Source organism: Anas acuta, chromosome 2 (genome assembly GCF_963932015.1).
Source record: "Anas acuta chromosome 2, bAnaAcu1.1, whole genome shotgun sequence".
Lineage (NCBI taxonomy): Eukaryota > Metazoa > Chordata > Aves > Anseriformes > Anatidae > Anas > Anas acuta.
Genome location: NC_088980.1, coordinates 10,769,189 through 10,784,364, shown reverse-complemented (window position 1 = coordinate 10,784,364; position 15,176 = coordinate 10,769,189). Strand labels below are relative to the sequence as shown.

Sequence of the window (15,176 nt, the reverse complement as noted above, 5' to 3'; positions counted from 1 at the left end):
CAGATATGCCACTTAGAAGCCACTAAGCCCAACAATATTAGCTCCTTCCCAGTGTCTGATAGGTAGATGACCTAGCCACAGTGTGATTAAATAATCTAACTGCTAGATCAATGCACGCAGCACGAATTAAAATGGCTGCAAGCATCTCCAAGCATAAGATTAGAGACCCAAGAAAAGGTTCCTCCTACTTTTTACTTTATATTTCAAAGAAATGTTAGTATTTATTTTTTTAAAAAAATCCGTGTTTTCCTATCAGAAATAGTACAGTATTGTTCTAATATATGGTGACCAAACAATGTATCTTTAGTGTCAAAAATCAGCCTACATTTTGCAATTCTTATACTGAATAACCTCATTCAAGGCAAACAGTCTCTGCTCAAGGAACATAATGGTGCTAGGATCTGGTCCAAAGTGAACTGCTATATCACGCATGAAGATAATGAATGTTAATTTAAAATAATGTTCTTTCAACTCTTCTTTTTTTTTATATAATCAATCAGGCCTGAAAATGCATGCACGCGCTCTCGCTGCCACACGCTCGCTCTCTGTCAGTCATATACAAACACTTCATTACATATTCTCATTCCCAGACACTCAGGAGAAAATTCTCTGCAGGTGTAAACTAATATTGCTGCACTAGAGTCACCAAATTATTTTAGCAAACTAACTGGCCCTCTCACACACATATTGTGACGTGTGTACCCAGACTTACACTTAATGCACATTTCACATCAAACTCTCTCTTTCTTCCTTTCATATGTGCGTTTCCCAGCTCTTATTTGCACTCGACAGACAACCGCTACGGGCTTTCATTAACTCACACCTCGACATCTCTTATCTCCATCAAATAGCGCACGAAGAGGCAGGTACACATGGCTCTTTCCTGCAGCTGGGGAGGAAGCTCCAGATAAATACCAGAGGAGAAAGAGCTCTGCAGACAAAGGCTGCAAGGCATTCGGAGAGGACAGAAGAGTAGGCTTGACCCAAAAAGCAGCAGGCTTTAATGTTATTAGCATAAATGTTCTATTATTATATGAAAGAGAATTTAAAATATTCAAAAAAAATATTTTGGAATAATAAAAAAAAAAAAACAACACACTTTTCTGCATAAGAGCAGAAACCAAGATCTAAACGATCATTGCTGGGGACTCAACATGGAGAAAAAAACCTCTACAGCTGCCTACATCAGAAAATTGGTGATTTTTGGCTCCTTTCTACGAGACATTTGAGATTTGTCTCCAGCCACTGCCAGACTCTGGATTACATGACATGCTAGTTTGATCAAGAAAGGCACTTGGCATGTAAGAGGAGCCAAGTGGGAATTTGGGCACCGTTCCTTCCCACCGGCCCAGGAAAGGCTGCAAGGGCTTACCCACGAACTTGGCAAAGCAAACGCTGTTCTGCTCCTTGGTGCACCAGGACATAGAGCATCTGAGCCTTCGGTTACCTTTAGCTGGTATTTGTCAGCATTTCCTGTGCCACTATGAGGGGCAAGAATTTTTTCACGTGATTGAAAGCAACACATCTTCAGAAGCTGGGGATACAAATTAGGCTTGCACTTGGACGATTTGTAAATAGGTTATTTTTTGTAGAACTCTCTCTTTAAAAATTTTCAGATAAAGGAAGTCAATGTGGATTAGAAAACCTAATAAAACTGACACCTGGAGGTACTTGACTGCTAATCCCTATTTTCTAAAAGGTAGGAGTTGAGTAAGAAGAGGAGCTCTCAGGTCTGGAATCAGAAAGGAGTCGGGGGTATGCTTCCAATTAGGTTTTATAAAGAAGCCTCCCGGGACCCAGAGGAGTGGAAAGTGCACAGGAAAAGGAAGAATCTTTCTTACACCAAGTATTTCCTGTGAGCCTATTTACTTCAGGTCAACATAAGAAGAGGCTGACAAAGCTACAGAACTAAAAGATGCAGTTACTAGGCTGAAAGCAGCCAGGTTTCTTGCTTTCCCACAGCATACCTGGGAGCATTTCAGATCTGCATCAGCACCCAATTGCAGCCTCTCCCTCAAAAAGATGTGTCAGCAAAATAAAACTTTTTTTTTTGAGAAAAAAAAAAAAGTAAAGATTTTAATACTTCTGACTACTTTTGAACAACCTGACATTACATCCAGAAATCAGACGATCGATGGGAATAACTGCTGATTAAAGCACAAAACCCCTCTCATCCACCCCCACCTTTAACCAAGACCAAGAAAAGTTTTCAGAAAGCTATTTTGATCAGTGAAAATAAAGTTCTTCCCTTTTTTTCTTTTTTTTTTAAATTCAGAAAACGTTACTATCAACACTGTATTATTCAGTGTGCTGTATTATCTTCAAATGTCACTTGACAGGCACGATGAGTGACACTGGAACATCCAGCTTCCCAGGAAAAGGTTCACGCAGTCGGTTCTTAGGAATGTCCTAAAGCCTCGACTGTATTTATATGAAGCTAAAAATGGTGCCAGCCTGGTTCCTGTGAAAATAGCTAATAACAGTTACATTTCTTCTTTTACCAGTTTCCTTTATTAATAATTAACTCTTTCTGTCCTATACAGACTGTAAGAAACACACAAATAATGTTAAAAGCCACTAACAGAAAAATGTTATCCATGTCTTTACGCTATCCATGTTTTTCTCATGGATAGTGTAAATTCCTTTAAAAACTGGTGTTCATGTAGTAAATTGTCTTAATTTCAATGGGAACAATGTAAAATTTAGCATGTACATTTTTTTTTGTTGTTTTTAAAATAACAATATTCATACAGTTGATATTCAAAAGGCATGAAAAATGCCAACACGACATTGAACATTCCAGCAGAAGTCTCCAAGATATTATGTAAAAATTATATAGGCAAAACAAATTGCAACTGTGCTCTTCCTTGACACTGGTGTCCTATGTAAAGGTTTAATTTTTGCATATTTTATGAAAAATAAACTTGATTCATCAGCATGCTCCAAGGCCTATGCATTTTTATGTCAGTCTGAAACAAATGCTTATCTGACCAAAGTCTCCATCATTATATTAATATTAACCTACCGATAACAAGGAATTTTCTGCAGTGAACATCATCAATTTTCATCAGTGAACAATCAGTAGCCTGTGATTACGCTTTACGAAATAGCAATTCTTTTGTTTTGATTTTGTACAATTTTGAACCTGAATCTTAAGTAATTGCTTGGGGAGAGGGGTTTATGCAAAACCACTGGGTTTAAGCTTGCCCCCAAAGTCAAAGCAAGCTCTCGTCTCTCAGATCTTTTTAAAGATTTGTTGAGCAGTAACATATCCAACATAATTTTATTTTTCTCTGTGTATTATTTCTAGCTACTTTGGGATTCCACTAATCATTTTCCCACAACTCCATTTTGTTTCACTTCATCGCCGCTCCAGAAGGTTCCAATAAAACCTAACGTTGTAAGATAAGAATCACTCTGCTAAAATTAGTGAACTAAGTACAATATCCCATGAGTCACCACCTGCTACTCCCATCCACCTATCTTTAAAAGACCAGATAATAATGCCGTACTGTAAGTGCACGAGATCAAAGTACAAATACCCACTTTCCAAAATGCCACTTGTGAGTCCTACACCTACTAGCAGACTCCTACAGTCTGTAGCTGAAGCATTAGTTAAGTTAGCTGCAATAAAATCATATACTTGAATATAAGGCAAGTTGGTTTCGTGTTTATTTTTAACATGCTAACAAAGGAAAAGGAAATGAAACATGAGAAATGGGTAAACACCAATATATTTAACTTTTTTTTTTTTTTTTAAAGTAACTAGATCTTAAATTGGTCCTATCCTATTATGGACAAAAATGAATTAACAGAGCAAGACCAGTTCTTTGCATGCAAAAATGCAATTCCCACAGAAAAGGCAAATGGGATGTTATTGGTATTTTGGCAGGTATGCTCCACTTTATTTTTTAGCCAAGAAGTGAATAACACTTCAGGTTTCACTCTCTGGTGTTAAAACTATTTAAGAATTTGTTTTATACCATACTGCAATTCAGAATTGTATGCAGAGTCATAATCATTGATTTAAAACGTTTATTCTGCAATTATTTAACCTTGGAATAAAATACTGAATATAGTATACAGGTATATTCAAAACTATTCTGTTGGTGCACTAATAACAATACTTCACTTACAATTTTTAATATGTTTGTAATTTTGAAATACTATGGGCCTGCCATTTTAAGCAATAGTGTATTTTAAATTCAAATTATATGTCTCTATACTTTCACAGCAGAAACTTTTGTACTTCAGTGTGGAGGGGAAAATGAGAGATCGGAAAAAAAAAAAAATCGAAGAGTCTTTTGTATACAAAACTCTCAATAACAACGCTTTGGATTTATCTGCGTGGTAGAGCTATAGGTCAAGCTCTGACGGGATGTTACCAAAGCTGTGTGGCCTAAAATTAGATGCCATGAGCTTTAGCTTGGGTTCATGGACGTGTCACAGTGCCTCACCAGTGTGCCTGCTGTCATCTGCCAACAAGACTAAAAGATCCTGTTTGTCTCAGGGGGAAAGAAAACAAAACAGGGACATAAAAAACAATATGAATGAAATATTATTAAAACGTAAGAAACGTCAGCCCCAAGGACTGTACAGTTCTATGATTCAAATAAGTTCCCCCTTTAATAACTTGTATATTTAAAGAAATTGATTGCAGCCATCTTGTATCGATGCATATCAAATCAACTGCAACTGCATGTGTTATGACTTTAGATACTCGATGAAACAGCATAGCTAGAACAAGTAGCTATTTACTCTTCCTGAAACACGAATAACACTAGAAATCCACTATGCAGTTATTTAGTCACCACTAAAACACATCTCTTCGCATGAATTCAATATTCATGGCTTAGTTAATAAATAAATAATAAAACAAACAGAGTTCAGACTTGCCCAATTAGCTCAATGACAGACAGTGGTTTAAACAGATAATAAAGCTATGTTTAAAGCCCAGAATTGGATATACTGAAAAAAAAAGAAATGGCCCAACACAGCCCTGCTCTCCAAGAGCGATGCACGCAGACAGGCCTCTGAAATCAAAGAGCTCTGTGTGCCATAAGGGTTCACACGTTCAGCCAGAGGCCACAGTGTTTATTATACCATGCATGGCCACTCCAGCACCTATCAGCCCACTTCCAGTTACATACATTACATTTAGAAAGTAAGGCTTTTTGGGGAAACATTTCTTTTCCATGGTTTGAAGACAGATGTGAGTTGTACAAAAAAAAAAAAAAAAAAAAGTTTGAAACATTTATTCTTCACTTTGTATAGATTGCAAGATACAATTTCACCACTACTGAATCTGCATCTTTGTAATGCACTGAAAATTATTTAAAACTTATTTTCAGGAACGTAAGGGTTAACTTATTAAGAAATTCCTGCAAAACAGAATCATGACCTCATCTTATAAACTACCTATTTTGCAAGCTGTATTCTCCCAACTGGCAGATTAAACCTTAGAACAATAACCCAATTATGAGCTAAATTTACATTCAACTGATCGAAAATCATCCAGAACCTGACAAGAACAATCTTTGTTCACAACATTTACCACAAGCGACTCTGACAGACCAAAATGTACGAGCTACATAAAAGATGACGTAGGCTGCACTGCCCAGCTACCAAGGGCACCACGCTCCAAGTACTATGTAAGTACTATGGGAGTGCTCACCACATCCTGAGACTTTTAAAAAGTAAACGTACACACATATGGCCAGTGATTTTAAACAGCTCAGCATTTTGTGAACCGGGTTTATCAGTGGTATGTGAGCCACACATACTTTGGATAGATTAATTTTGTTTATAGTTCGACTTAGTACTTGTAACAACCTACATCAGGGATAAAAGACTTATTTTGCTTATATTTACGCTGCTCTGAATGTAGCTAAAAACCCTTCAACTAGTTCAAAAAGAAAATCAGAAGTCCCCATAACACATCTGCTATTAGAACACTGTTCCTCTTTCAGGACTTTTATCCTGAAGAGATTTCACTGTCTGAAGTCCTTACAAACTTTGAGAGCTAAACGCTCTGTGAAACCGTGGAAGGCAGTAACTAGGAAAACTAGTTAGTTGTATCCAAGATTCGTGAACTCACAACTGGAGTTGGATAGCCAATTCCAAAACAATTCTGATTCTGGAATTCTCCCTGATTTTCAAGTTGTGTGGAACACTGGAATTTTGTAACAAATTAGACAATGCAGACAATTACAGATAGGTTTAGATACCTAAAATTAAGAAAACATCTTCAAATTTTGTCTTTTATCTACTTGAGCATTTCATCCTAATTCAGAGACAGCAGCTAGCACAGTTCAGAGGTCCCCATGATACAATTCACTGATAGAAATGCAGAACAGCCTAAGTGAAGCCCACACCACTTCCAGGTGAGTTTCAGGCCAGTTTCATTGTCCATTCACCTCATTTTCTTTTCCAGAAGCACCATGCCCGCACCCAGCAGGCTGCACATCTCAGCAAAGTGGAAATACTGAACACATTTCACAGCCTTTCACTGGCTCATTTGCTCTTGAGACGATGTTAGGCTGAAAAGATGAGCCAGGCTTTTTTCCCCACGGAAACCTCAAGTTCTCCCTAAAAGTTCTTTCTTCTTTCTGCTCCAAGGGCAATTGGGATCTGCAGACCTGAACACTAGCTGCATACAGACCTTCTCCTACCTCCAAACAGAATGGACACAGCACCAGACCACAGCAAACAACCCAGCAGTTATGTATGTTGTCAGCATAGTGATTACAGCCATGAAATTCTTGTTATTTCATTAGTGTTCAATTTTTCCTGAAGCGTTAGGAAATATTGCTTTAGCTCACAATACGTAAGACAAACCACTAAGAACTTTGGTTTATGGGAACCAAACTTTTTATTTTTTAAATTTGCATTTAAAAATAGTATCTGTAAATGCTTGTTTAGATAAGAAAAAAAATACACCAGTTTAACTGCAATGGAGGACATTTCTAGCCCCCTGCACTTCTTGTTCACAATGGCATCAAAGTGATCACACTCCAACTTACTACACTCAGTAGTGTAGTACATTAACAAACAGTGTGTGAAGGTAGAAAAACTCAACCAGGTGTAATTTTGTTAGCAGGGCTAAACTCCTGTATTCTGATACGTGAAGTACATCCATAAACTAGAATGAATGAGCCAATTTAAATTGGCTTACTAACACAGAGAAAAAAAAATCATGGACAGAATTAGCTTGATTCTTTTCACTTCTTCACAGAAAGCACTTCTCTGTCAAATTAGCGTGACAAAGCTCCGAAGTGTGGAATGGGAACATTCTCCTAGCTCACCAGCAAAATCTTAAGACCCTCACCCAACATCCACACACTCAGAATTCCCCTTATTGCTGACTTCATCACTAGGTAACTTCCATCACGCTATCCGGCTCATTAGAAAACTCATTTTTCTATGGGTAAAGGAGTTTTCCAGGAGACCCCCTCTGTCCTTTAGGGGCTAAAACTGACACCAAGTATAAGTTGCAGGTGCCTCTCCATGACTGTAGAGACTACTGACCCATGGGACAGTCAATCAAGATAGCAACTCGTTTCCCCATTCATAAAACCAAACTCAATCAGAAAGATGAGGTGATCTCTGCAGTACTACCTACCCCTATCCTGTTCTCCATTAAAATATCTGGTCAAGACAGAAAAGGGTTGTTTAGGAATGGGAAAGCTGGCATTAACCAAAAATCCACAACAGGAATTATTGGGAGAATACGCCGCTCACTTTTATATAAAACAGCAGTCAGCAAGCAGTCTACTTCCCTAAAGGCTTTCTGTAGCATGCTCAGAATGGTTGATAAGAGAATTATGAGGAAAAAAAAAAAAAAAGGCGTGGAGAGATGCCAGGTCCTTCATGCTGAAGGATGAGGGACTAGAAGTACCCAAGGGACTGCAACCCGAACCATGCACTGGCATTTCCACTCCCACTCTACCCCCCCACACCTGTCTCAGTGATCACCCTGAAGAATTAAACGATTCCCTACAAAGAATAGCAACGAAATTGGGGAAATAAAAGAAAAACAAAAACAAACAAAGACAAAACCCACTATCACTAAGACAAAAAAGCATTTTCTGCATTTGTCCCCTTCCACTGCATAAGATCTTTCAAAACTACTTTACAACAAACAGCATTGCTCCTACAATACAAAGATTGTGGTAAATGATCCCAAGACATTAAAATACCAAATTATGCAATTATGAAACCAACCAGCACCAAATTAAAGAGTTTTCCAGCCCTTTTCCTCTCTTCGAGCCACCCCTCGCTCCAGTTCTTCCAGCTTGCAAAGTTCTGCTTGCCACATTTGCAGAAATAAATAAATAAATAAAACAAATTCCAAAATTAAGCTCGCCGTTTTCAGGGTAAGCCCCGAAAGATGTGCAAAGTTTCTCCAGTCTGTAACATCAATATTTTAGGGGAGGATTTTTTTTTCTGAAACGTAGGGAAGGTGAGGGAGGCACAGAAAGGCTCCCCGTCATCCCTACCAGAGGAAACTCCCCCCCATGTATGCTTTTATCCTTTCTTCGTGAAAGAAAGGAGCTAAGATAGGCCTCTGGGCAATCCCTGAGGTTGGAGATGATGAAGGACAACGCCTCAGAAAGTGCACAGACCGGAGTTATGTGCGGAGACACGGCTTGGAGGGGCGGGGAGCGGGGGGGAAAGTAAGACAAAAAAAAATTAATAATAATAAAAAAACACATCGCCGAAAGGCTCAGCAGTCTGGGCTTTCCTAAAACCCGACCTCCGAGCCCCGGAGGTCCCTTTCATGCGAGGGGGGAGCGAGTCAACTATTCCTGGAGGGTGCAGGAGGCGCCCCCCGCACGACCCCTTCCTCACCCCGGCCCCGGGCAGCCCGAGGGCCGGCACGGCCGAGGACAGAGGACGAAGCCCCCCCGCAGCTGGGGAAGCCGGAGGCCACCCCCAACCTGCCCTCCCGGCGGGGCAGAGCCGGGCTTTAAGGCCGTCCCCGCCGCGGGGGTGGCGCAGCCCGGCCGGGGGCGGAGGGCCGGGCCCGGGAGCTCGCCCCCCAGCCCCGTCCCTCTCGCTGCCCGCCGCGGGGAAGGGGAGTTATGGCCCCGCTCCCGGCCTGCGGGGAGCCGCCGTCTCCCCTCTGCGGAGGAGGCTCGGCGCTGTCGAGCAGCTGCCATTACTCGGGCCGAGACCCAAGCAGACATTCCCCCCCCCCCCCCATACACACACACACACACCCCACCAAACCCCAGCGAGGAAACGCGGGGGCGGCGGGGGAGAAGCGAGAGAAAGGAAAAAAAAAAAAAAAAAAAAGGAGGAGGGGGAGAAAAGCGGGGAGCAAAGCTTGTTGAGAACACAGCCGGGGGGGCGGCGGGGCCGAGGCCGGGCTGCGCCACACCCCGCTCGGCCTCGCCTCTCACGCGAGTCCCCGGCTCCCCCGCGCCCTGCAGGCCCGGCGGAGCGCTGAGGGCAGCGTCTCCCCCCGGGGGGCCCCTTGGCCACCCCACCGCCTCCTCACGCCCCGACCCGATCCCGGCCCGTGCTGAAAGTCTGGCGAAACCGCCGCGGCTTTTTTTTTTTTTTTTCCAAGCCGAAAGCCGGCCGGGGAAGGCGTGTAGGGACAAAAATAATCGCCGTTAATAATCACACGCGCCCCGCCGCCGGCCCCCCTCTTCTCGATTTCCAAGCGGGCTGCGAGATGATCCTTCCCACTCCAAAAAAATAATATATATATATACATATATATAAAAATCCCGCCTTCCGTCCCCGTCGCCCCCCCCACGCTCCCCCCCCCCGCAGCCCCACACATTTTATTATTAAGTATAATTGCTCCCCCCTCCCCATATGCTCCCCCACGGGGCAGGATTGCCCCCTCCCCTCGTGCCCAGCCCTTCCCCTGTCCCCTCTCCCCCATCTCCTTGGAACAGTGTGTACATGATTTTGTAGTTTTTTTAAGGCGCCATGTTTATAATCCTCCATCATATTAAAAAAAAATCCACCCAGCATGAGACACGGTGTCTCTCGCACCCCAAAGCCAGGGAGGCAGACAGAGAAATATCCACAGGGCTGTAAATTCAACCCCCCCTCCCGCACACACACCCCTCCTCCCCAGACTTAAAAGTCTCTCTCACCTTGTGCTGCTGCCGCTGCTTCTGCTGCTGCAGGGGGGGAGAAGTTAAGCCAGGGGAAACTTTTCAATCCCTTCCCCAGGCCGCTGCTGCCTCCTCCTTCCACATATTTTTCCCCTCAGAGTTTTATTGTGTCTGAATTTTCTCTCTCTCTCTCCTCTTCTGTCTGTCCACAGTTCAGGTTTCTGGGGTAAACAGGGTTTAGGATGGTGCTAGGGATATTTGGGAGAAGGAGAACTCTAGTGGTGTCTGCTGGAGTTGCTGTTTGTTTCTTTTATTATTTTTTTTTAATAATACATTTGAAACGGATCTTTAACTATTTATTATATATGTATTTTATCACACTCTTAGATCTGGATCCTCTCTTATTGCAGAAGAAAAAATTACCAGTTATCTGACCTCTTAACGTGAAATCCAGTTTGGAGAAATACCATAAAATATTTTTAAAAGTGGATACACACCTTGGGCAGCAGAAACTAAAGCATATAGAAGCAGTGTTCTGTCCCAGAATTGGCTATGTGTTCCAATTATGGGTCCACACTTTCACTGCAGGATTAGAAAATCTAGGTAATACGAAACTGTAGAGGCATATATATATATATATATATATATATATGTATGTATGTAAGTAGCAGGAAAACATGTACTTTCAATCCTATTTTTACATAGACTATGAGATAAATATTAATTATTCATAAATGTCTAAGCAAATGAATTCTAAAGTTTCTGAAATACTCAAGGAATTAAATAATGGAACAGTAACATATTTTATAATTGATTAAACTCGACTAGCACTGTGACATACTTTATTAAAATACACTATAAGTTTAATCCTGTAAAATTTATGCATGCAAATAATTTTACTCACCTGAGTAGTCACTAGTATTGTTAAAATAATTTTGGAATACTAATAATGAAAAAGTTGCATCCATTCTGCCTGTTCAGTCAAATAATTTAACAAAATTTACACTCTGAACAGTGAAGGTTTCTCTAGTGTGTTTAGTAAATAAAATTTTTAGTAGTGTCTAAAACCACATTTTGTTTGAGACTGCTACATCAGGACTTCACCTCCACTTTAAAAAAATAAAATGCAAATAAGAGCTTGTTGAATGGCAGTGATAAAGCTTTACTTATGTTGTGTATTTAAATATGAAAGAACATTTTACATTATCTAAAATAAATAGGAAAGAAAGTGCTGGTAATTGTTTTCAAAGGGTACTTGAGGGGTTGGGCAGATACCAAACGGTGATACTATAGTTTATTAACTGCATGATATTGCTTTCATTAATAAAAAGTAAATTAGATTTACAGGCAATTTTTTAAGTAAGAAGGACACTCAGGAAGAGATTTAGTGTCAGTGTAATTACAAAAAGGCTACCTTACGTTAAGCATTTAGTTGTGATGTTTGGCTCAGATTTTGTTAAGACTTGTAATTTTCAAAAGACGCTTGATTGAAATATATGCCAAGTTTCCATGGGATATTGGTGGCTTGGCCGCCTTAAGTTCCTTTGAAACCTGCTCTACACAAATAGTATCTGAGCTATATTTATATACGAAGAAAAATGTTTGGGTCCTTATCATTTCTACAGTTTCCACCATTCAGTCAAGCTGGCAGGTCTGCTCAAGCGGGTGTGTTTTAGGCATTCCAATTTTTGCAACCAGAAGCAAAGAGGAGAGAAGCCTACCCAGCAGCATACAGAACCGTCTTTAATTCTTCAGCTAAACCAGCCAGATACCCCATACAACTGGGTTGGCTGGGGGGATTCTTTGGCATACATCCAAGACAAAGCTCCAATTCCACTCTCTGGTTCTTTAGTGAGAAGATTTATTACTCTGACACAGTGCCTTCTCCTTACCTATGCAAATATTTACTTAAGGCAGAAGTTCAGCTATCTTCAGTATAAAAAGGTTTTAGCCCTTTATCTCTCAGGTCCCATAGAGAGCTGTCAAATAAATATTTAGGCCGCAGTTTCATGAATGCGGAAGCATATGCAGGATTGAATCCTTATGGTTTGCCTTACCTTACAGTGTTTTTTTTTTTTTTTTTTTCCTGGAATCCACTGCTTGCCAACAATTTGTTGTAGTTAACGTATTTGTAAAGGGTAGTCTGGACCGTCTCCAAATATTTGTTTCAGGATACAAATATTTGATTTTGTAAAGAACAAGGTATCCTAAAGCAAACATTTAGGGAGTGTCTACAACCATAACTACTTTACCTTGTGTGAGCTGATGGGCAGTGAATTAAATCGACTGGAGAGAAACAGGCATGTAGTTTATATACGGGTGTTGGTGGGCCTTGTTTTGAAATGCTTTGACATCCTCTTTAGATCCCCCAGCTAACCATTTTCATTATATCACCTTTGTGATGCATATTGAAGGATAAAAATGAGGCATTTTCCAATTGTTTTCTTTTTCACTGCATTGGAAAGACTTTTTTATGCTCATTAAGATAAAGAATTGAAGTCGCTCCAGCTGGTCTTGGTTAGCTTCAGTTCTTGCATTTATCAGCGTTTAGTTTGCTATCTCCTACCCACGCTTCGCAGAGCCCTTTTGGCCATTAACTTTCCATCGGCAAAGCGAGCGAAGAGCTTTAAACAGTTAACGCGCAACTCCACCACGAAGCCGTGCAGGCTGAGACAGGCAGACAATAGGAAGGAAATCCCACCCTCCCACAGCACTGGGCAGCAGCATGTTTCCTCATAGGCGCTGGGAAATGTTTGTTAATACAAACGCTGGATTGGGGCCGTCTCCAGCCCCCCCTCCCCAGGGCGAGGATTGGCTGCTGAAGCGGGTGAGAGGCGAAGGGAGGCTGGGGGAAATTCAGGCATTTCCTTCCCTCCTCAGCCTCGAAGGTCCCTGGAAAGGACGAACGCGGAGCTGGGTGTCTGAAGCTGGACAGGCTCGTCTCAGGCTGAAGGAGCTCAGTTTGGGAACGAGTTTACCCATCAAAACCCAATAGCTCGTAGTGTAATCGTAAGGAGTCCAGACATCAATCTCTTTTCTTACTTGGTTGTGGGAAAAGAAAATGCACCACTACTGCAGTGTTAGAAAGCAAACACAATAAAGTTGCTTCCTTTCAAGTAAAAGTGCATACAATAGAAATATATCAGGCTGCACGTGTGCTATACACTTTTGCCAGTTAAATGCTGGTCAGGTCTTCTGTAGTGTCATTGTCGGTATTGTTTCACTCGTAGGCAGTATTGGAGGGTAGGAGAAGAAGCCGAGGAAAGCAGCAGCACAGTTTTGCCAGCACGTGTGTCCAGCCTAAGAGTGTCATTTGCTGCAGTGAGTTAAAGGGGTCCTTGGACAGGTTCATGGAAAAGAAATTCACTGCAGGTTGGAGCCACACAATCCACATGGCTTGGGATGTTCCTGAGCTGAAAGCCGTTGGAAGCTACTCTTGTGGGCACAAATACGTATGTGCCTGGCTGGTGCTTGTGTTCCCAAGGTCTCTTCTTATGGCTAGTACATGTTCTGGGCACAAGAAGACTGCTGCTGCCCGCAGTTTCCTTTTAAACACTACTATTCCTTTTCAAGAGATCATTTTGCTTTCAGTGTTAGTACTGGACAATGCTACCATGTGTGGATAGGACCTTTTATTCATACCTCACTTCTTTTTTTTGCCATGCTCTTTGTTCAGTGATACAACAAACGTGAGTGAAAAGAAGTCGACCATAGCTGGAGGGTTCCAGACACCAGGCTCGGCACTGTGAAAATGTTGAATGCTGCACTTGATAGAGCAGGGGGTGTTGTGTCCTGCCAGCACAGGACCTCTGCTAGGCTAATGAATGCGCAGCCCAACCTTCTCCTCCAGCACTTTCTACCATCTTCCTGAACCAAAGCCACCCATTAGGTGCTCAGATCTTTGTAGGAGAGCTGCCTCTTGCAGATGGTGCCAGCCCACTTTAGTGTGTGCTCAGCTCCCAGCCACACTCAAACAAACAGAGCTTAAATGTGTTTCCGGAGAGGCAGGTCTGTGCTGTGTTGTGATCGGAGAAGTATTAATGCAGCAAATTAGTGTAAATTTTTCATCAGAACAAAGCTTAGCAACATAGTTTTCTTTGCAGTAAAAATCTCAGCAATGCATTTTATTTAGGAAGTTGGGGGGAAGGGAACAAAACCTTAATAACAACAGACTCAGGAAATCCACTGAGCTGAAAACAGTTGGAGGATGGGAGAGTCATAGGGAGAAGCTTATGCTGTTCCTTTTTTCTCCCTGGGCATCAAAAAGAAAAGAGCAGCCTCCGGAGGAGGACACAGAGAAGAGGACCCCCAGCAATGTCTGCTGTCCTCTGAAGCTATCCCAGGATAACGCATGGTGCTGGCCTTGCAAAATTGATATGATGAAGAATGAAGTGGACCCTGCAGCAGCCAGGATCCTCTCTTTTTGGCTTCCTTTTCCTGGCTTTGCCCTTGGCCATGCAGACTGGCTGTCCAATGCTTTCTAGGTGTGACTCTTGGAGCTTGATGAGGAATTCTGTGACTCAGTGGGACACAAGAAAGGAAGAGTGTTAATATAAAGGTGGGGGGGGAGGGGGAAGTACAGGAATAATTTCAAAAAGATCTTCTGGAGGAGTGAGAACCTAGGGTGTTTGTTGATGACAGTACTTGATGGAGAGGTGAACCTTAGTCTGACTTTGTATGGCCAGTCTTTTATTCGTATGAGAACCTTGTAGGTATTATCACTGGTAATAATTCAGAGAGAAAAGCCTGGCAAGTGTAGATGTAGATTAAGATACAAAATGCATTTTTTTTTTCACTGTGTTCACTCCTTAGATTTTCATGCACAGCTGGGAATAGTGGTTTATCCTAAAAAGTTTACCTGTGAGTAAACTGACATATGTTTATGACATATGACACGACACGTGTTTATGCCAGCATTATGCTTCATGAAAACTGCATGCCTGATTCAGCATACAGTCTGCCAAAGGAAACTTATCTCAATATTTTTTCACTAATTCAAAACAACAGAGTGAGTTTGTACTGGTTTCATACTTTGTGTCATCTGGCTACTGTATTTTAGATTCAGGAGCAGGTGCTATAACATGTGACATGAAAAAAAGC

At 41.6% G+C, this 15,176-nt stretch overlaps 1 protein-coding gene across 6 annotated transcripts in view; it reads right to left on the bottom strand.

The window, feature by feature from the left end:
- The window catches only part of ZMYND11 (zinc finger MYND-type containing 11), a 105,848-nt gene extending 95,522 nt beyond the window's left edge, over positions 1-10,326 (bottom strand). For 5 of the 6 annotated variants that reach the window (XM_068673467.1, XM_068673466.1, XM_068673471.1 and 2 more), the window contains exon 1: positions 10,116-10,326. The gene's annotated coding sequence lies outside the window, so the exon portion shown is untranslated. The remainder of the gene's footprint in view (positions 1-10,115) is intronic. The other variant, XM_068673472.1, reaches the window with a different exon arrangement.
- Positions 10,327-15,176: the final 4,850 nt, after the last annotated feature.